This window comes from Tamandua tetradactyla, chromosome 13 (assembly GCF_023851605.1).
Source record: "Tamandua tetradactyla isolate mTamTet1 chromosome 13, mTamTet1.pri, whole genome shotgun sequence".
NCBI lineage: Eukaryota > Metazoa > Chordata > Mammalia > Pilosa > Myrmecophagidae > Tamandua > Tamandua tetradactyla.
The window spans coordinates 4,990,641-5,012,321 of NC_135339.1; the positions used below are offsets into that span (position 1 = coordinate 4,990,641).

General features: G+C 49.1%; 1 protein-coding gene across 1 annotated transcript in view; it reads right to left on the reverse strand.

Moving 5' to 3' along the window:
- Window positions 1-3,635, reverse strand: part of ANTXRL (ANTXR like) — a 48,919-nt gene extending 45,284 nt beyond the window's left edge. The window contains exon 1 of the mRNA XM_077124575.1: window positions 3,488-3,635. The gene's annotated coding sequence lies outside the window, so the exon portion shown is untranslated. The remainder of the gene's footprint in view (window positions 1-3,487) is intronic.
- Between the last annotated feature and the right edge of the window lie 18,046 nt (window positions 3,636-21,681).

Sequence of the window (21,681 nt, forward strand, 5' to 3'; positions counted from 1 at the left end):
AGGTCTGCCTATCAGCAGGTAATGCTTTCTCTCTCCTTTTATCCTTTTTCTCTCAGTTTCTCTGATTGTTGCTTCATCTTCCTCTAGCTGCCAGTGTTGTGGATGAAAAACAGTGTGGTCATCTGAACCCCTTTCTTCTATAAGAAATGTACTCTTTTATTCTTAAAACTCATTACTTATATGTTTTTCCTGGAATTCATTAATTTCACCAGGTGTCTTTCCTTTTTGTCAGTCTTACCTAGAACTCATAGAACATTTTAATTTTCAGACTCTTTCTTTAGCTCTGGTAAAGTTTCTTCAATTATTTAGTAACTGCTCTTCCTCAGTCTGCTCCTCATTCTTCCAGAGCTCCTGGGATTTGTAGGTTTGGTCTCTTGGATTGGGTTTATGTGATTTTCATCTTTCCTCTCATTAGTTCTTTGTTTTTGCCTCTTTCTGGCTTTCTTCACATGTTTTTCTCTCTCTTTATATATATTTTTATTTTTATTTTCTTTTTTAAAAAACTGGATTGATTGGGAAACTAATTTAAATTTAAAGATGACCTTCCTCTTTTCAGTCATCTATTAAAACTTTTAGCTTACAGATTATATTATATTATTTTGTTTCCAGAAAAGCGTATGCTTGAGTGTTTTTATGTGTTCACCCCAATGTGTTGACCTTGTTAAAGTCATCTCATCTTTCAGCCATATTAATCCATTGCACACTTATTCTGTGTTCACCTATTTTCTGTCTGGCTGATGGTTTGTTTCCCTTAGGCTTGTGATTCTTTACCTTCTCTTTTCTTCTTACCAACAACAGACCCATATGTAGTATCAATTTCTTTTATGGTTACTGCCCTAATCAGGTTCTCTATTATTGATTTACTTTGGTAACTGATATTTTCCTATAAGGCTTTTCATTTTATTTCCATTTTTAGATTTATTACTCTATTTTTTGAATTTTTACATTAGGATTGTCTTCTAATCGTTTGTTTTCTTCTACACGTCGTTCCTAATGTATTTTCTTTGATTAACTTAATTAAAAGTTTGACTTTTCATTTGTTTTAGATTTGTATTCATAAACTTTTGTTGTTTTCAAAGAACAGACCATTAATTTCCTTGTCAGTTTTATTTGTGTGTGTATGTGTATGTTGACATCTTTTAGATTTGTTTTGTTGTTCTTTAATTTAGGCACCATGTTGTTTGGACTTATTTCTCTCATCTTATGTTTTTCTTTTATTATGTTTTCTCGTTATTTCTTTCATTTTTTTTTTCCCAACTGTAGTTAGAAAAGTAAAGGTACCTCCCCCTTCCCCCAGTATCTTTTGAGAAATGTTCTATTAATTTTTATTCCAGTGCTCTATTGGAGTACCTTTAAATAGCAGTACCCTTAAATTCTTAACATGCTTAATTGAGCCTGTATTTGTCTCCATTAGCAATAATGACCCATTATGTATTAACTTCCCTTGTCTAAACTGACTGCCCCAATTTTTTCAAGAATTATTTTTGTCATTTCAAACAGTTTTATATTTCTGATGATTGCTTCTTTCATTATCACTGCCATTACTTTTATTTCATGTCTTTCTTTTATCTGAAATCTTTGTTTTGATTTAGTTTTTCATGAGTCAGGGTACTTCTCTGAGTATACTTTTCAGGGATTGTTCATGAACTGTAAGCTTTCTGAATCTTTGCCTGTTGAAAAATTTATTTTTCTTGTGTTCATTTGTTATAAATTTTCTGAATATAAAATTATTGGTTCATAATCTTTTCTTTTCAGGTCTCCGTGGACATGATTCTGTTGACTTCCAACATTTAGAGTTGCCTAAGAGAAGTCTGATGACAAAATGAGGCAGATCTCTTTATGGGCAGTCTGTATTCTCCTGCCTTGATGACTGGATTCCTTTTTTCCTTTATCCTTAAATTGACCTTTTACTAGGTAATGTTTAGGTGTGGGGCTCTCTTCATTAATGTTGCCTGGCACTTACTGGACTTTTGCTTCAGCAAACATGAGTTTTCTAAAGGGAAGCAGAGCATGGTCTGATTCGGACTCTGGAATCTAGAAGCATTGCTGCAGAGTATCTAGCAAATGACTTAGGTTCTTACGTGCAAAGCATAAATAATAATACCAGCCCTTTTGAAGGATGGTTCTGAAATGAAGTCAAGATTATGTGTATAGACTGCCTAGCACGTTACTCAGACTTGGTATGCATGTTTGCATTAAAGTCTACTATTGTTGCTTCAGTTTGGGGAACTTTTCTTTTGTGACCCTTGGATTATTTCTTTTCCACTGTGTATAGTATTTGAAATTCCTTTTTAGTATTATTTTTATATCCTCTGTATCCTTTAGCACTTTAATTATTATTGACTTTTTTCTCTGAGTTCTGTGGAAATTCCTTAATCCAGTTTTCTATATCACTCATTTGTTTTTCTATTCACTTCCCACTTCAGGGATTTTAATTGAGTAGTTTGGTTTTCTTCTAAAATGAATCTTTTATTCATTTAGAGTCCTTAATACTCATACATGTAATCTCCTTTTCCAAAATCACAAAATGCTGTTTTGTTTTTTACTACAGAAGTAATATAGATTCACTATAAAAATTTAGATGATAAATAGGCACTGCTAACATTTTATGAATATTGTGCCAGGTTATTTTTATCATATGCTTGTATACACATACATATACATACGAACATACATATGTGTGTGTGTGTGTGTGTGTTTATAGTTAGTTAATTAGTTAGGAATGGTATCATATCCCCACAAAGACCTAATCCCTGGTGCTGTGGCCAGTACAGCACACTCACTTAAAATCATTTCATCTACTTTCCTTTCTCTCAAATACCTCATTTCTTAAAACCTTTCAGTAAGTCACAGCTGAGCCTCCAGGGACTTGTGTCTCATGGAATTTCTCATCAGGCAGGGGTGGTTGGAGGCTGCAGGAAGAAAACAAGAAGGGGACCCTGTCGGGTGCTGTGACCGAGGGTCCCCTTTCTGAGGGTGTCACACTCTCCCCAAGAAGAGTCCTGCAAAGGGCAGGGGGATGTTCTGCTTGGGCACGCAGCCCCCAGAGTGCAGCCTGAGGGGCTGTGTGGATGTCTGAGTTCCTGCGGAGCCAGGGGAGGGTATGGGTCCAGGGAAATCCTCATGGTGCCTGCAGGGCCTGGGGAAGGGAGGGCGGTGGCGGCAGATGTGGCAGGACAGGTGGGGGCGGGGAATGCAGAGAAGGACTGGAGGGTGGTAGGAGGATGGGGGATTTGGGGGACCCTTCAGCTCAGTGGGCTCCCTCCTGCTGAGGGATTCTTGAGATTTCTTTTGTGGCCTCTACCTCTGCTAACCCCGCCCTGCCCTCTCTGCCTCCCCTTTTCAGGGTCTCTTCCTCTGGGGTGGTTATTCTGCCCCCCCTCTCTCCTTCTTTCTCCTGTCCTGGCCCTGTGGGGCCACTGACCTTCTTACCTGCTGGCTCTGGGGTGCTGTATGGGGCTGACCCAGCCTGGCCCTGTGACTGTACCTGTCCTGGGGAAGGAGGCCGAGCAGCAGTGCAGCAGGGTCTCCCCAGCTCAGTCCCCACGAGCCGCAGCTGGGCTTTCTCTCCAGGAGAAATGGCCTCTGCATCCCTGGGGAAATGGCTCCCCTCTAGAGTTAGGGGCAAACCCAGCCCTTACCACGCCCACAGTGGGACACTGGGTCCCACCCCCGGGGACACAGTGCCAGGGCCTCCCCCACTGCTGGCTGTGAGGCCTCAGGCAGAGCTCCTTCCTGCAGGGTCTCACTTTCCCTCTGAAGCTGGGCAGTGGAGCCCTGGGGTAGTAAGGGGAGAACCTAGAGGACCAGCTCCTGCTGGAAGAGGACAGGAGGTGTGGCCTCAGTCCTGGAAGGTCCCTCTCTGTTCCTCTTTCACCTCCTGTAGGACTGAGAAAAACTGGGGACGTCCAGAGCTGTGTAAGCTGGAGCCTCTGCCTCCCAGGCTGGGGTCCGTGGGCACCAGGAGGGGAGCAAGGGCGTGCCAGGTACTCAGCAGCAAATACATGATACTTTTGTAAACACACAATTAACAACAACAACAACAAACACGATGTCTTTTTGAGGGTCCTAGTGGGACCTGTACGGGTGTGGTGGAAATGACCACTTAACCACTTAAGTGCATCCCACCCCGCAAAGATCCAATGGCGCCCCCTTTGCTATTGTTAACAGACCCGCAGAGCTGCAGGTCACAAAGTTGCAGGTCAACCTTCATGGCCCTGTGATAACGGTCTCTGGGCGACGTTAGCGCGGCAGTTGGCTTCGGGTGTTCCGAGCCAGCCGTTTCCCCTCAGCGCATTCTGAGCAGGTGCGCGGTGAGGGCGGAGGGCGTCTAGTTCAAGGACGCAGGAGGAGCGGCCCCTCGGTAGCAAGGAGGTGGTCGTGGTGGCCGCGGTGGCCGACATCTATATATAGATATAGACTTGGATCCTGGGCAGCGGGAGAGCCCAGCCCCAGGATCGCAATTGCGGGGCAGGCAGAAAGAAAAAGAAGATGGAGAACTGTGTCCCCCCACCCCCCCAGCGCCCTTCTGGCTGCTGCTGCTGCTCCTGCCGCTGCAACTGCCTGGGGCTGAGGGCAGACCCCAGGGTCTTTTTGGCAGAGGCAGGAGCGGCTTAAAGCAGGCTGAGGAGGAGCTGTGCAATTCGGATTTTGACCTCTGTTTCATCCTAGATATGTAAGTAGCCAGTGGCGTCTGGAACAGGGACCCGGGGGAGGAAACGGTGCGCGTTGGGGATGGTCTGAGCAAGACCGAGCTCTGCAGGTGGAGCCCTGAGGCCCTCTGATCCTTGCCTGGGGACACAGAGAGCCTCTTTGTCTCCTGGAGGTTCACGGGCATTCCCAGGTTCAGGCACACCAGAGGTGCCCCTGCAAACTCCTTGTTTCCTGAGGCAGAAAGAATGCGCTAGGCTTTTCTCCAGATGCTTCTTCTACGGAGGGGAACAGAAACCATCATCGTGTTCCTGGAGCACTTCTGGCTCTCACCATCAAGTGGGGTGATTGGGTTGAATTCATATTTTATTAGACCCTTGTTTCCACATTCGGCTCTAGACAAATAATGCTGCTGTGGATAATAGAAAAGTATCTGGTGGAGTCCCTGTTTTCACTTTTTTGGATTCTATAGTTAGGAGTGGAATTGATGCACTGGTGATATGGCATGTCTATATTTAACTTTTGGGGGACCACCATACTGTGGTGATGAGGTGTGCGGTGATGGCTGGGCGTGTCTCGGTAGCGCTTTACCAGGTAGTTGGCTGCGGGTGCCCCGAGCCAGCAGTTTCCCCCTGTGTGTGCGCTGAGCGGGTGTGCGGTCAGGGCGGAGTGTGTTTTGGTAGCGAGGAGGTGGTCATGTGCTTTTGTTTATCTATATATAGGTATCTATATATAGGTATACATTTAGGTCCTGGGCCGCGGCAGAGCCCAGCCCCAGGATCCCATTTGCGGGGCAGCCAGAAAGGGAGGGAAGATGGGGAGCTGTGCCCCCCCGGCACCCTTCTGGCTGCTGCTGCTGCTCCTGCCGCTGCAACTGCCTGGCGCTGAGGGCAGGCCCCAGGGTCTTTTGGGCAGAGGCCAGAGCGGTTTAAAGGAGGCTGAGAAGGAAACCTGCAATTCCATCTTTGACCTCTATTTCATCTTAGACATGTAAGTAACCAGTGGCATCTGGAGCAGGGACCCGGGGGAAGAAACAGTGCGCATCGGGGACAAGCTGAGCAAGACCGAGCTCTGCAGGTGGAGCCCTGAGGACCCCCAATCCTGGCCTGGGGACACAGAGAGCCTCTTTGTCTCCTGGGGGTTCACGGGCATTCCCAGGTTCAGGCACACCAGAGGTGCCCCTGCAAACTCCTTGTTTCCTGAGGCAGAAAGAATGGGCTAGGCTTTTCTCCAGATGCTTCTTCTATGGAGGGGAACAGAAACCATCATAGTGTTTCTGGAGGACTTCTGGCTCTCACCATCAAGTGGGGTGATTGGGTTGAATTCATATTTTATTAGAACCTTGTTTCCACCTTTCGGCTCTAGATAAATAATGCTGCTGTGGATAATAGAAAAGTATCTGGTGGAGTCCCTGTCTTCACTTTTTTGGATTCTCTAGTTAGGAGTTGAATTGATGCACCGGTGATATGGCACGTCTGTATTTAAGTTTTGGGGGACCACCATACTGTGGTGATGAGGTGTGCGGTGATGGCTGGGCGTGTCTCGGTAGCGCGCTATCAGGTAGTTGGCTGCGGGTGCCCCGAGCCAGCAGTTTCCCCCTGTGAGTGCGCTGAGCGGGTGTGCGGTCAGGTCGGAGCGTGTTTTGGTAGCCAAGAGGCGGTCATGTGCTTTTGTCTACCTATATATAGATAATATATATAGATATACATTTAGGTCCTGGGCTGCGGCAGAGCCCAGCCCCAGGATCCCATTTGCGGGGCAGCCAGAAAGGGAGGGAAGATGGGGAGATGTGCCCCCCCCGCCCCCGGGGCCCTTCTGGCTGCTGCTGCTGCTCCTGCCACTGCAGCTGCCTGGCGCTGAAGACAGTTCCCAGGGCCTTTTCAGCAGAGGCAGGAGCGGCTTAAAGCAGGCTGAGGAGGAGATGTGCAATTCGGATTTTGACCTCTGTTTCATCCTAGATATGTAAGTAGCCAGTGGCATCTGGAGCAGGGACCCGGGGGAGGAAACGGTGCTTGTTGGGGATGGTCTGAGCAAGAACGAGCTCTGCAGGTGGAGCCCTGAGGCCCTCTGATCCTTGCCTGGGGACCCAGAGAGCCTCTTTGTCTCCTGGAGGTTCACGGGCATTCCCAGGTTCAGGCACACCGGAGGTGCCCCTGCGAACTCCTTGTTTCCTGAGGCAGAAAGAATGCGCTAGGCTTTTCTCCAGATGCTTCTTCTATGGAGGGGAACAGAAACCATCATCGTGTTTCTGGAGGACTTCTGGCTCTCACCATCAAGTGGGGTGATTGGGTTGAATTCATATTTTATTAGAACCTTGTTTCCACCTTTCGGCTCTAGATAAATAATGCTGCTGTGGATAATAGAAAGGTATCTAGTGAAGTCGCTGTTTTCACTTTTTTGGATTCTATAGTTAGGAGTTGAATTGATGCACCGGTGATATGGCACGTCTGTATTTAAGTTTTGGGGGACCACAATACTGTGGTGATGAGGTATGCGGTGATGGCTGGGCGTGTCTCAGTAGCGCGCTATCAGGCAGTTGGCTGCGGGTGCCCTGAGCGAGCAGTTTCCCCCTGTGCGTGCGCTGAGCGGGTGTGCGGTCAGGGCGGAAGGTGTTTTGGTAGCCAGGAGGCGGTGGTGTGCTTTTGTTTATCTATATATAGATAATATATATAGGTACACATTTAGGTCCTGGGCCGCGGCAGGGCCCAGCCCCAGGATCCCATTTGCGGGGCAGCCAGAAAGGAAGGGAGATGGGGATCTGTGCCCCCCAGGCACCCTTCTGGCTGCTGGTGCTGCTCCTGCCACTGCAGCTGCCTGGCGCTGAAGATAGTTCCCAGGGTCTTTTCAGCAGAGACAGGAGCGGCTTAAAGCAGGCTGACGGGGATATGTACAATTCGGATTTTGACCTCTGTTTCATCCTAGATATGTAAATAGCCAGTGGCATCTGGAGCAGGGACCCGGGGGAGGAAACGGTGCTTTTTGGGGATGGTCTGAGCAAGAACGAGCTCTGCAGGTGGAGCCCTGAGGCTCCAGCACGTCTCAGTAGGAAGCAGTTTTGGGGCACCCGCAGCCAGCTGCCTGGTAGTGAGCTATGGAGACAGGCCCCGCCCCCACCGCTCACCTGCTCAGGGTGCACTGAGGGGAAGGGTGCAACAAGAGAGAAGAGGAGTAATGAGAGGGGAGTGAATAGTGTCAGCATTAGTTAGGAAAAGGAGTGGCCTTGCACATTAGCTTGGAGGCTGCTGAGTGTAAAATCTGTACTGTAGGTATGTTTCCAGAGGCTAGTGCATTGCTGCCAGCAAACTTCAGATGCTAGGGCATCACTCAGGGTGTTTGCACCTCTGGCAATGTGTAGAGCAGGGGCTTGCAGTTGGAGGTAGGTTCACATCCATGCTAGCTCTAGAAATTGTGGCAAACAGCTTGCCCTGCCTTATCCTCAGTTATTTCATGTGTTAAATGAGAGTAATGCTGGAACTAGGAGGGAGAGGACATAACTTGGGGGTGCAGTGAGGAAGGCTTGGTAGATCAGAAACAGACTCCCAATAGATTCCCTACCTAAGAGGTCAGGTCAGGCAGAGCCTGAAGCCCGTGAAGGCAAGAGTCCAGCAGAGGCACTTCCACATTAGACCTGGGTAACCTGCAGAGCTGGGCTGTAGCTTACAAAGGACTTAGGGTGGGAGTGGTGCAGAAGAGCTCCTGCCCTCACTCCATCACAGACACCTTTAAAGGGCCAGAGAGGAGCCGACAGCTGGGAATGGTCATTACCAAGGAGAGGTAGGCCCATGAGAAGGCAGCCCCTCAGAATCCACTGGGGATTTGCCCTGAAATACATCTCCCCTGATTCCTTGTCTAAACAACTCCCACCTAGGGGCCACCTCTCCTGGTCTGCCTGGGACTGTCTTGGTTTCAGCCCTGGAAGTCCCAAGTCCAGGGGCTTGTCCAACCTGGGCAAACGGGTCAGAGGGCCACTCCAGCTCCACTGTCCACCATGATGAAAACCCTTGGCCAGGGCCATGCACCCTGGTGCCTGAGGGCTGCTGCACTCCAAGGCTGTGCTGGGGAGGGGAGGGGCTTGTTGGAGAAGAGGATGGAAGGGGGGAGAGCTGGACCCATGTGCCACATCTCCCTGGCCCCTGTTTTCTTTTTTCATGTTGGGCAGCATCAGCGACAACTGGATGGAAGTTTATAATTTTGTGGAGGACCTAGTAAATAAGTTCAAGAAGTACGGCTTCCCCATGATGCGGGCTTCTCAGTGCTGTAGGGTACCTGTCCTCTGCCTGGCAGAGTGCACAGCCTTTTTAGACTTGGGGGGCCTGCAAGTCCCTCGGATGGGTTTCCTGAGCCCAGGGCACTGATGAGGAGTGGAGAAGGGATCCCACTGAACAGTCCATTGTGGTCACTGAGGGGTGGAGCACCTGGGGGTTGGGAGGAGCTTGTTAAAGACTGGGCAGGGCAATGAAGGAGAGGGACGTCTCTGACCCACTCCCCAAAGGGAGAGTAATTAGTTTGAGGTGGGAGGAGGGGGAGGAAAGGAAGTAGGAAGCTATGAAATATATCACAGTAGAAGGGAAATATGCTGCGGCCTGAGGGACAAGAGGGCAGGTCTTGATGTCACTGTAAGAGGTGATATAGGTATGGGTGCGTGCATGTATTTTGGGGTGTTGGGGTTTATGGATGGAGCAAATTGTCATCCCGGTACCCTCTCTTGAGTTAAAGCTCTTGAAATCCTTCACTAAAGGTGTGGGCATTACCTGGTTGGGATCGAGTCCCAAATGGAAGAGATGGAGGTGGACAGGAGGTATTTGGCCTGTTCCCTGGCCTGGCTGTTTGCTGGTGTCATTTCCATCTGTGTGAATTACTTCTCACGAGTGGGTGCTTCGTCCCCAGCCCGAAGCTGCGGATGTCGTTTATTTTATATTCAACCGACGGTTTCACTCTCATGCCGCTCACACCAGACAGGTAAGTGCCATCGTAACTTTTCAAGGCAGATCTGGAGGCCTGTGCAGAAGCAGAGGGAATGGGGCTTGCAGAGCTGCTGATCCATGAAAGGTTTCAGGGCACTCAGGGACACAAGGGCCTGGAGCCCAATCCAGAGTGGGGACACCCAAAAGAGAGGGAAGAACACCTCAGCTGGAGAGGGCGCCTAGGTTCTGGATGCGGAGAGCGCTTCAGCACCTTGGAGAGAAGCTCGGGCAGCAGGGGAGGCTGTGGGCGTCCTCCAGGGAGAAGGGGGTGCAGTAAAGCAGGAATGTGGACAGCCCGCCAAGCGTCTGGCTCCCAGAAAAACTAGAACACGCTGAGGTTCCGGGGCTGGGAGAAAGCCAGGCGGGGTGCACGTGGGTGTCATTTGGGTTTGGGAGAGAGGACCCAAGTGGGTTTGAAATGGGAAAAGGTCCATGGGAAGGACCCTGGCAGGGGGCAGAGAGGAAGGAGACAGGAGAGGGCATGGGTGTCAGGAGGAGGAGCTGGCCTGTGACATGGGGAGGCTACTGCTTCTTCCCGGGCAGGGAGGCTTCAGGGAGCAGGGCTGGGAGGCTGGCAGTGACCTCCTTGGTCTCCTTGGGCAGTGGAGTTGTTGGGGGGGGGCACGACAGGAATGAGGGGTGGGGGACAGGGGAGTGGAAAAGATGCAGTGTACATGGAAGGATGCAGCGCCATGGCACTCTGAGTCCTCCGGCAGCCAGCCCAAGGAGGGCCCATGGGATTTCCATCAGAGCTGGGCTCAACCTAGGATTGGTTATTCCCAAACGTGTCCCACTGCCCAGGAGCTGAGGAGGGAGGCACAGAGGGGCAGGAGTGGGACCTGCCTGGCGGGGTCCTCCAAAGGGGGCCCATGGAGCCTGAGAGGAGAGGCAGGAGGGCCCCCTGCATGGTCCGTTGAGAACCCATGGCCTGGGCTGGGCTGGGGTGGTGCATTCCGAGGTGATGCTGATGGGCTGCAGTTGGCTGAGGACCAGGGTCCTCAAAGCAGGCTGCCCTGCAGGCAGGAGGCCAGAGTGCAGAGGGGCTGCAAAGCTGTCAGGGGAGGGGGAAAACCAGGAAGAGGGTTTCTCAGGATGAAAGTGTCTTCACAAGGAGAAGGCTTGTCCACAGAGGCGGGGGGTTGCAGACCTGCCTGCAGGGCAGCCCCCTACAGGGATCTGGATCCAAGGCCCCCTCACCTCCTCAACTGGGCCTGAGCCCCTGAGCACTCACCCCACTGCAGCAGACCCTCTGCCCCTAGCCTGAGGCCAGCCTTGCTGGGCCAGGTCCACCACATCATGTCAGATTAGCCTGACTGCAATCCCCCCCGGTCCCCAGCACCAGCCCTGCCTGCCCTGACCTGTGCATCTGCTCTAATGGCACCTGACAGGGTTGCACAGACACCTTGTGGGGCTGACTCCTCCCAGCCTCTGGCCTTTTTCTCTGAGGAGCACAGGAACCCAAGGGGCCCTGGCACTCTGATTAGGAACAGCCTCTCCTTCCTTTAGTGTTGACTCAAGGGGAAGCAGCCAGTGGGAATGAGCTCACCCCAGGAGTCTGTGGCCGTGGGGGGCGGGGGGAACAGCAGACAAGCGGGGGGCACTTTCCCAAACCACCCCCACGGGAGGGGCGGGTGCTGCCCTGAGGACCCTGAGGACTTTGGTGGAAAGTGATCCACCCTGAGTCCTGACTTACAGCTCCCCATGCTGGGAACGTTCCCCACTTGGACTGTGGACATCAGAGGCCGGGCCCTGGGTAGGTCCCTGGGGGCTGGAGGCTGGGAGCCACGGGACATGAATGAGCCCCCAGCAAACCAGTCCGGGCCCATGGGAACAGCAGAGCTGCCCCCCATGGTGCTGACCTGCCCGGGGGTCAGACGCCCCACATCCTTGCTCATCCATGCAGCACGATTGGTTAGCAGCACCCCCCAACTCAACCCCCTCTTCTCTATTTTGTTTCAGACAAGATTTGAACCTGGCCTTAAAGACCTTCAGACTATCATACCTGAGGGATCTACATTCATGCAGGAAGGGTTTAAAAAGTTGGGAAGGGCAGATTAGCCAAGGCTGGTCAGCTGATTTCGGGGAAGGGCAGAACAAAAGTGAGGAAATAGACACTTAACTTGAGATAGAAACTTGAATTAGCACCTTAGATGGTGTCAGACCTCAAGATGGCCGGCACACTGCAGGTGCCCTAAGCAGTTTCCCACAGTGCGGGCGTAAAAGATTACAAACAGCCACCGGTAAGTCAGAACAGGTCCTTTCTCAATTGGCCAGGTGTCTTGAGCCCCAGGACACTGGTGGGGACCCCCCCAGGTCCTTCCTGGCCCTGGTGTCCCCTTGCCATGATCCCTGCAGTACACCTTCCACAGGAGAGTCTGGCTGCTGCTCTGGCATCTTACATCGGCCTTCTTGAACCAAGGTATCTTTCCCTGGATGGCTTAGATTGGACATTTCTATAGACTTATTTCAACTGGGACATTTTCTCGGCCTTGGAACTATAAACTAGCAACTGATTAAATTCCCCTTTTTAGAAGCCATTCCATTTCTGGCATATTGCATTCCAGCGGCTAGTAAACTAGAACAGAAGGTGACAAATCCAAAACCAAGGTCCAGCCAGGCCATGCTTTCTCCCAGAGCCTGTAGCTTTCTGGAGCTGGCTCACTGCAATCCTTGGGGTTCCTTAGCTGGCTTCACTGCCTCTGTACGGGGCAGTGTTCTGCCCTCGGTCTCCTCCTGTGACTTCCTCTGACTTCTGGTTTTGGGCTTCTTCTAACTGATGGAGTCCGAATTTTCTCTTTTTTATGAGGCCTCCAGTAACATGGAGAAGGTCTGCCAGGCTCTCTGGCCACGCTTTGCCTAGGAACCTCACTGTCACAGGTCCTATTTACAAACAGGCTCGGTCACCCCCTCAGGGACGCGGATGGACACTGGGACACTTCTTTTCTGGGGCCCATGATTCCATCCCCAGCACAGGGCTCAGCCTCAACACAAGGCCTCTGCCACTGGCAGGGCCTCAAGGGGAGTGAGAGGGGAGGGGAGAGTTGCCAGCATTTTGGGGACGAGTCACATGTGCACAGCCTGAGGGGTTGGCTTGTTTGCCCCAGAGGATGCTCCCTGTGGCCTGGAGGCGAGTGATGGGAATCCCAGGTCACTCACCCCTGCTCAGTGGTTCTTTCACCCACCCACAAACGTTTGCTGAGCGGCAGCACTGGGCCACCGCAGTTCCCTTGTCCAGTAGCGGACAACAGTGCTTCTCATTCTGGGGGAGGGGATGCCTGCCGCCGTGTCCCATCCCGATTAACTGTTGCTGTGCGTGCTACAGATCTGTCTGCCTGAGGCCCATGGAGGTAAGCAGGGCTGCCCCCATGCCCGGCTGGGGCAGGATAGAGGGTGCCAGGTCAGCATGCAGAGACCCAGGCAGAAGGCTCTGCCTGGGGGGAGACAAGGGTCCTGGGTGCCTGGGCTTTATCCTCGGGTGTCGAGGGCCAGGGGAGGGCCCGAAGCAGGAGGGTCGTGTTCCAGGCACCCTCATTGTTCCCCATCCTTGGCCCCCCCTGCCTCCTCGTGGCCTCTGGGTGCTAGCTGCTGGCTCACAGCCGCTGGTTTGCTTGGCTCTGCCTTGGCTCAGATTCCAAATTTAGGCCAGCAGGTGGAAGGGAAAACCAGACTGAGTCATAAAGAGGGTGGAGAGGGTCAGAGACATAGACTTCGGCCCTTTCCAAGTGTCTGGAAGTGCTGAGGCAGCCGGGCCTGACAGCGGCCCTTTCAGGCAGAGTGAGGACGTAGCCGGGGCGGGGCCCAGGGCTGCATGGCAGAGGTGCCAAGGTGGAGAAGCCCAAAGCCCTGTCGTCAAGTGACCTGAGCTGGGGCTTGTGACCTGGGAACCCAAGTCAAAGCCGTTCACCACCAGGGACCCGCGCCCCCAGGACACGCTACCCCCACCATGCCCCCCGGGGTCGGGAGAGTCCAGCCCGGCCCAGGGCCGTGGGATGATATGGCTGGAGAGGGGCTGTGCTCTTACAGTCTCCCGCCCTGCTCCTGCATCGGCTCTGCGGTGCTCCCCCCCAGTGCTTCCTCCTGGGCCTGCTGGCTCCTCTGGGGCCCCGGAAGGCACTGCATCTGCCAGCCCTGCCCCTGTCCTGACATGGTGACTTGTTCCAGCCTGCAGGGCACAGGCACCCCCTGTCCTGGCCCGTCAGACCACCTGAAGCTCTGCCCTCTGCTGGTCCAGGGCTCCTTTTTGGGCTGTTCCTCTTCTAACTCCCCACACTGGTATCAGGAACCTGCCCCCAGAGCCAGGCACGGACCTCTTACTTTTCCCCACCTCTCCTTGCTATCCTTTCCCCCTCTCCACTTCAGATGTCCCTCCCCCTCCCTGAGCTCCTGCCCAGCCCCTGTCCCCCTCTTGCTCTCCCTCAGGAACTTCTCCTCTTTCCTCATGTAGCTCCTCGAACCTTTGAACTTGTCCTCTGAAAGGAGCCCCTGACTTCTCCCCTCACCAACACAAATACTGTTTTGTTTAGATTTTAAAACCATGACCTATAGTGACCCCTCTCCTTTCTGCAAACACGCCTGCTGCCAGGCTCCTGCTCCCCGGGCTCAGTGCATGGCCCATGCCCCCCTCTCACATCCCCAGGAATTCCAGAAAAAAGTGTCAAAGCCCCAAAGCACTGGAAACTAAGGCTAACAATCAATTCTTTGCTAACTGGTTTAAAAAAATGTCCCTTAGCTACCAAGTGGCTGAACTGATGTGAGAAATAATTGGTAACTAGCTTTGATCTCTACATTGTTTGATGAACAGAGGAGAACCAACCCGTCCTCTGGGCTCACATCACGTCCCTTCATCCCCAAATGCCCATGCTGCCAATTCTGGGTCTCTGCAGCCCCCTCCTGAAATCTCCACTATGTGGAGGTGTCCAGGATACCTCCACCTGACCCCATCTGTCAGCACCTGTTCAGATCTCCTTAGAGGAGCCTCTGCCCATCTCCTGACAATGGGCAATGACCTGGGGAGAGGCCATAGTGTGTGGTAGGTGATGCCCTATGGGAAATCAAAGGGACCTCCCAGCCCTTGGGGAAGACCAGCCCTAGAATGAGTGGCTCATGTTATGAAGTAAATAAGCAGAAAGAAAGGAGCTGGAAACAATGATAAAGATCCATTCTATTCACAATAGCAACAAAGTCCCCATGAATAAATAGAACCCCCTAAAACATAGTTTTTGAATAAGTGCAAAGGGCCAAGGGGGCCTGATTTTGGTGCAGAGAGTCAGGGAGGCTAGAGAGAGGGAAAGCAAATACCATCTTCATCAACTACCTGACCAAGGTCCAGGATGGTATTCAGTGTCAGCACAGAGAGGGTGCGGGTCTCAGCTGAGACAGACAGGAACTAGCTGTCTGAATCAGTTATCCTGCAGCAGGCAGGCCTTTCCTTCTTTCTGGTTTAGCTGTGCTCTCTGTGAAAAATTCCCAAACCCCCTCTCCTTGCAGGCAAACGAGATAAGGCACATTTCCTCGTATAGAAACCCCCTCCCCCAGCCTTCAGGAACTGGTAAAGATGCCCGTAGGCAAAAGAAGACATTCCTGGGGTGGGGGCCCCTCAACGGTTCAGCTCTGGGCCATTCTCGACTTAAATCAGCCAATTGTGTACCTTGTCTTTAACATGTCAAAAAGCCTATAAAAGCTAAGGTTGCCTTTTGTTCGGGGCTCAGACTTTTGAGGTGACTTAGCTGGGCCCCCGTGCGCACGAGCTAATAAAACCTACTTCCCGAAACTGCGGATCCTTAGTCTCAGCCTGTTCTAACTTCGTGGAACGTTCCTGGAGGCCTGCGGCCTCGTTCCTGGTTTTCACGCTATGTTTCTGGGGGCTCATCCAGGATATGAGGCAGGTATACTGTCACCTCCCTCGCCCATGGTGGTGTCGGCACCCTGACTGTAGACCCGAAGGAATCCAGTGCCGGCAGCGGGGCATTTCCCCGTCTCTTGGATTCCTGAACTCCCTGGATGGGACGCCTGTCACCGCCAGAGCGGCAATGGATCCGGAACAGTCTCTGGAACCAGGTTTCTGGGAGCACCACCCGTCTGTCTGGTAAGCACTCGAGTGCGTCAGGTTATCAGCCCACTCATACAAGGCTGGGGGGCCTGAGTGGAAGGGGAGCCTGATCAACTCCCAAACTACCTGAGTACCGGTCTCCAGTTGGAGGACCAGGGAAAACGGAAGTCTTCAGGTTCGGTTCTGGAAAGGGCGGTGCAGGGGGGGGAGTGTTGGAGAGAGAGAGAGAGAGAGAGAGTGAGTGAGTGTGTGTGTGTGTGTGTGTGTGTGCGTGTGTGTGTGTGTGTGTGTGTGTAATTGTGTGAACTGAAGGAAGTCCTGGGCTGCGCACCAGGCCATGAGTGAGTTCGGATTCTGCAAGTTTGTGGCAAACCTCTCATGGCTCAGGGTGAGCGACCCTGAAAGGGGGGGGGGGGGGCGCTGGCTGGGGGTTTAGATTCCCAGTGTCCCCATTGGGGAGCAGCCAGACTGAAGGAAGTAAGTTTATTCAAAACCCTTTGCTGTTTGTCTGCAAGCCCTCCCACTACTCACTGGTGCCGCAGATGTGAGAGGTGAAGTCAGTAAGACACAGTTGAAATGCATGATTTCTAATTTTAAAAAAGGCTTTCACTAATGACTGGGGAATCAAGCTGACCCCTGACTGACTTAGGAAACTGTATGAATTAAAGTGGACCACTTTAGGAAGAATAAAAAGAAATTTTCTTATATTACAGCTTGTCATTACTCTGTCTTATGAAGTAAATCTTACACATTTCAAGGTAAAAGGAAAACATCTGTGTAAGGGTTTTAAAATTGATTTCATGAAGAAAATCTGCTCTGTATGTACAATTAACGTTGCCATTGTGTAACCTTGGTAAAACAAACAAAATAGTTAAAATGTGCACTCTAGCTGGGAGGACTGGCTATCCTCTCAGAAGGAGGTGTACTTTAATAAAAATAACTAGGTCCCAGGAAGCTCCTCTTGGTCCCTAGCCAGTTCCCAGAGGACCAGACTGGGCCTAGTCAAACAAGCTAATTAGAATTTGGCCACTACTCTGTGAAGTTATCATAAAAAGAGGAAAGAGAAAAATCTTATGAGAAAGGAACAGTACCTCATCAAAATCTTGTGCTTTGCTATGTATCTTAACTAAGGAAACTCTGAATGCTGTCCCCAAAATTGCTATGGATTTTTACTGAAAGTTATAATGCTGCTTCTGAAATTCTCCAGTACTTCTCTTCATGTGGTAATGCCACCTTACCTGGTGATGTAACTATGCTGACAAAATCTATTTTTATAAAACTGAAGTCAGTGTTGTCCGCGAATCCAAACCTATAAATTAAATGGCCCCAAATATCACGTTGTCTTTTATGCACAAAATTGGCACTGGGAGCAGGATTCGCATTTCAGCATGGCTTCATAGTAGTAGAGATCAATGAGACAAGCTTTAAAAATGTATGCAGAAACTGTGGCATATGTTCTTCTAAATATTGTGATGCTTCATTAGGACTATACTTGATAAATTGAAAGCTGCTGTTTTCTTGTCCTTTCGTATGCAGAATTGTTTTAAATTTAAATATTTTGTCTCCCTGGGTTATACTTTCTGATGCTTTAAGACATTTGGGAATTTTTATGTCAGTAGGCCCTCTTCAAAGTTTACTTAAAGTGAATTAACAGTAAGCCATGGGCTTTTAACATAGATTAGGAAATAATGTCATTTTTTTTTAAGGAAAAAGATCCTCTAAGCTCAAAATAAAAAAACCAAGAAATCCCAGGATGGAATAATTTACCTTATTCCTCACTTGCAGAGGAATGAGCAAAATGCACAGGACCCTGCAAAAATTGGGAAAATAAAATAAAACAGGAGAAGCCTATGAAGAGGAATTGGTAGAATTACAGGAAAAACTGTGAATACTGCAGTTTCAAAATTTTGTTTTTGAAGAAATTGTTTTAATTATCAATCAATAGCTGAAAGGGCCACAGTCCATATAACCCAATATAGATGTAAGAAAGATAAGATAAAATTAACAAAGGAAAAGTACATATGGTATTAGCCACTGTCACTGTGATTAGAACCCTGATAAGTAGAATGTTAATGTATAGAATAAAGCAGATAATAGAAATATTTTTAAATAAAAAACTTTTGTCAGGAAAGGAAAAAATATATATATTAATTATCTGGATGGTCAAAATTGCTGATGTGGGGGCTGAAGGAGTGGTATCGGATTATGCAGATTGTATAAAATTTATAAAAATTGGCACCAACCCCGCCCCATCATATAGACTGCTTTTTAAAAAAAATTTAATCGGCGAACTGGAAAACGTTCTATCTGTCTGGCGTTGGTTGTGCAAAGGTGTAATAAGCAATGCCCTGCTGACACTGTGGCTACAAAACAATCGACTCTGGTATACTTCATAAAGCGGCAAAGCTGGGAAACATGTGAGACGGAATACAGGGAAAGGAAAAGCCAAAATGAACAAACAACAAAAATTTTTATATGTTGGAATTTCGGTTGTACATTAACTGGAGTGTTCTGTGTACTGAACATTATTCCAACAAATTTAATTTTCATAATAACTGTGTATAATGAAATGTTTGCTTGAAGTGGTGACTTAAGTTTGAAGGATATAAAGGATATTTTTTTTTTGCTGAGAGGAAAACAGTAGTTTTGTCCTAACATCAAGTAACTGGCTGTTGTAGAATGAAAAAATGTGGGATGATGCCTGAATGAATATAATAAGTTATCAGAGATTTGTAAAGGGAAAATTATGGTCAAAATTAAGAAAAGTTCTAAATGAACTAAAAGGAGAGGTATTAAAAACAGTATCCAAACTCTTTACCCTTTACCCTCCCTTACCTGAGGTCAAGCCAGGAAACATGGTATGGGTAAAAAAAAAAAGCTGTAAAGAGGAAAAAAATTTAAAAAAGAGGCTCCCTCCAGTCTTAATAGAAAGGTCCTTACCATGTTGCTTTAGTAATCCCAACAGCTGTCAAAGCCGTGAGGCGCATCCTATAAATTCACCACTCTCAGGTCAAAAGGGCCACTGCACACCTCCCCTGGGAGTGCAGCCCTGATCTGAACACCTGAGATGCACCGTCCTCCAGGAGCCACTGTGCCCTTCTCCATCGCAGCTAAGATGAGCTGACCAGCCCGCAACTGAGGCCAGAGTGACCATCATTGCCCTGCTCTAGCTCACCGGAAGCAGCTAGTCAACACACGGTCGAAGCCTGAGGAGACCTCCGAGCCCTGCCTCAGTCACCCCGGAAGCTGACTGATCTACGCAGGGCCAAAAATTAGGAAATCAACACATGGACATCCCGGCCTGCCGGGTCTGTGGACTAACTGTCTTTTCTTGTTCTTTGTATTTGTCTTTCGTTTAGCAGTTTTAGCGCTCCTGGAAATAGGTCTCCTGGAGTTCTTCCTGAAAACCAACTTTAATTTGATGGAATCCCTCTTACCCGGGTAACCTCCCCCTTCCTAGCTGCTGTTCAGTGTGTGTGTCTACACTAATATTTTAAAAAGGTTTTTAGGATAGAAAGTAAGTCACTGTTTATAAGAGTTAAGAGCTTGATGTTTAACCCCAAGCTTGCAGACACAAGTCTATGAGGAAATGCAGATTTGGGATTTCAGGATCTGGAACTACAATAGAAGCTGAGATATGCAGATAAAACACAATGAGGTGTGGAAAAGACTTGCTTAAGGGAAATTAACATCCTAGCCTTAGAAATATTTACCTCCTGGAACTTGTTTTTGCATTGTATGGCTTTTGCATGCAAACAACCTTTATCTTTCTTGCTGGTAAATAATTTTGCACTTGACTAAAGATATGTACCAGTATACTATAATCCCACCTCACCAGGTTCAATAATGCTGTTTTCGTTACTCTAGGATGGCAAAAACTGAGAAGGCCTCCTGGGAGCTGGTGCTAACTTTATCTCTTGCCCAAAAGTTAGGAGATAAGCCTTCACTGAAAAAAAAGAAAAAACATAAGCTTCCAAAAAGCATGTAACCAAAGCTAATGCTCCATGAGCAGGTGAAAAAAAATCCCAAAGCAGGTACTGGGCATAGAGGCCAAGGGGCATAGGCTGTCAAAGAGACAGATCAGACCCTCTCAGGGGTTGTTACTGCTCCCTCACTTGCACACCTGATACCACCCTGCTTGGCCCTGGAAGATGGCTGGTTAGCCAAAGACGGGTAAGATTCCTCAGGGGAGGAACAACCTAAGACAGGCACAGTCCAAAAGGGGCCATCAGGAGAAAATTTGAGGCCAACAGAGGGAGAACACAGACCTTTACCCCCCCAACTTCACAGGGGCCTAAACCCTGCATAGCTACATTGCTTCCCATGTCCAGCTCAGATCAGAATATACCAGCACCTGCAGTAAATAAAATGAAATTTAAGTGTTGCTATAACCCCTCCCTAAAAGTCGGGGTAAGCATCAAAGGGGGGAAATGTAGCAGGCAGGCCTTTCCGTCTCTCTGGTTTAGCTGTGCTCTCTGAAAAATCCCCAACCCCCCTCCCCTTGCAGGCAAGCAAGATAAGGCACATTTCCTGGTATAGAAACCCCCTCCCCCAGCCTTCAGGAACTGGTAAAGATGCACATAGGCAAAAGAAGACATTCCTGGGGTGGGCGCCCCTCAACGGTTCAGCTCTGGGCCATTCTCAAATCAGCCAATTGTGTACCTTGTCTTTAACATGTCAAAAAGTCTATAAAAGCTAAGTTCTGTTGTCTTTCTAGTTTTCTAAATCGATGCAAATGTACTAAACGATGAATATGCATCTATGTGATATTAAGAATTACTGATTGTATATATAGAATGGAATGATTTCTAAATGTTGTGTTAATTTTTTTAATTAAAAAAAGTTGATGAGATGTAAAAAAATAAAAATAAAAAAAAGCTAAGGTTGCCTTTTGTTCGGGGTTCAGACTTTTGAGGTGACTTAGCTGGGTACTCGTGTGCATGAGCTAATAAAACCTACTTCCCGAAACTGCGGATCCTTAGTCTCAGCCTGTTCTAACTTCGCGGAACGTTCCTGGAGGCCTGCGGACTTGTTCCTGGTTTTCGCACTACAGTACCTGGGTCTGTAGATGCAGAGCTCTCTGTGGATGAGTGGACAGATGGATGGGTAGATGGATGGGTGTTAGGCAGGTGGGTGGGTGGATGGTTAGATGGATGGATGGATGAATGGATGGATGCACGTGGTTGGATGGTTAGATGAATGGATGGGTAAGTAGATGGATGCATGACAGATGGATGGGTGGTTGTGTGGTAGATTATGGAATTATGGATGATGGATGGATGGATGGGTAGTTGGGTGGATGAGAATTTATAGTTAGACATTGTATTAGTTAGGGTTCTCTAGAGAAACAGAATCAACAGGGAACACTCGCAAATATAAAATTTATAAAAATGTCTCATGTGACCGCGGGAACTCAGAGTCCACAATCTGCAGAGTAGGCTGTGAAGCTGATGATTCCGATGGAGGGTCTGGATGAACTCCACAGGAAAGGCTCACCAGCCGAAACAGGAAGAGCCTGTCTCTTCTGAATCCTCCTTATAAGTCTTTCAGTGATTAGATTAAGCATCACTCATTGCAGAAGACGTGCTCCTTTGGCTGATTACAAATGGAATCAACTGTGGATGCAGCTGACATGATCATGATTTAATTCTAGTAAATGTCTTCATTGCAACAGACAAGCCAGCACTTGCTCAACCACCACTTGGCCAAGTTGACACATGAACCAGACCGTGACAGACATGGACTTGTGAAGATACTTTTGATCATCTCTCTGATACCAAAAAGAACATTTGGATCTGGCATGTATAAGGCACAGGAATTCTCTTTGGTAGGCAATTGTGGAGAAGCAGAAAAGGTCCTTTTGGCATTTTCAGGGGTGACTATAGGAAAGAACTTGGCTTAACCAGTTACTAACTCTGTAAATTTGGCCTCATTGCTTAAACTCTCCAGCCTCACTTTTCTCGTCTTTAAAATAAGGAAAAGAATTTATAAAGCTCCATTGTCCCTAGATTCCACTTA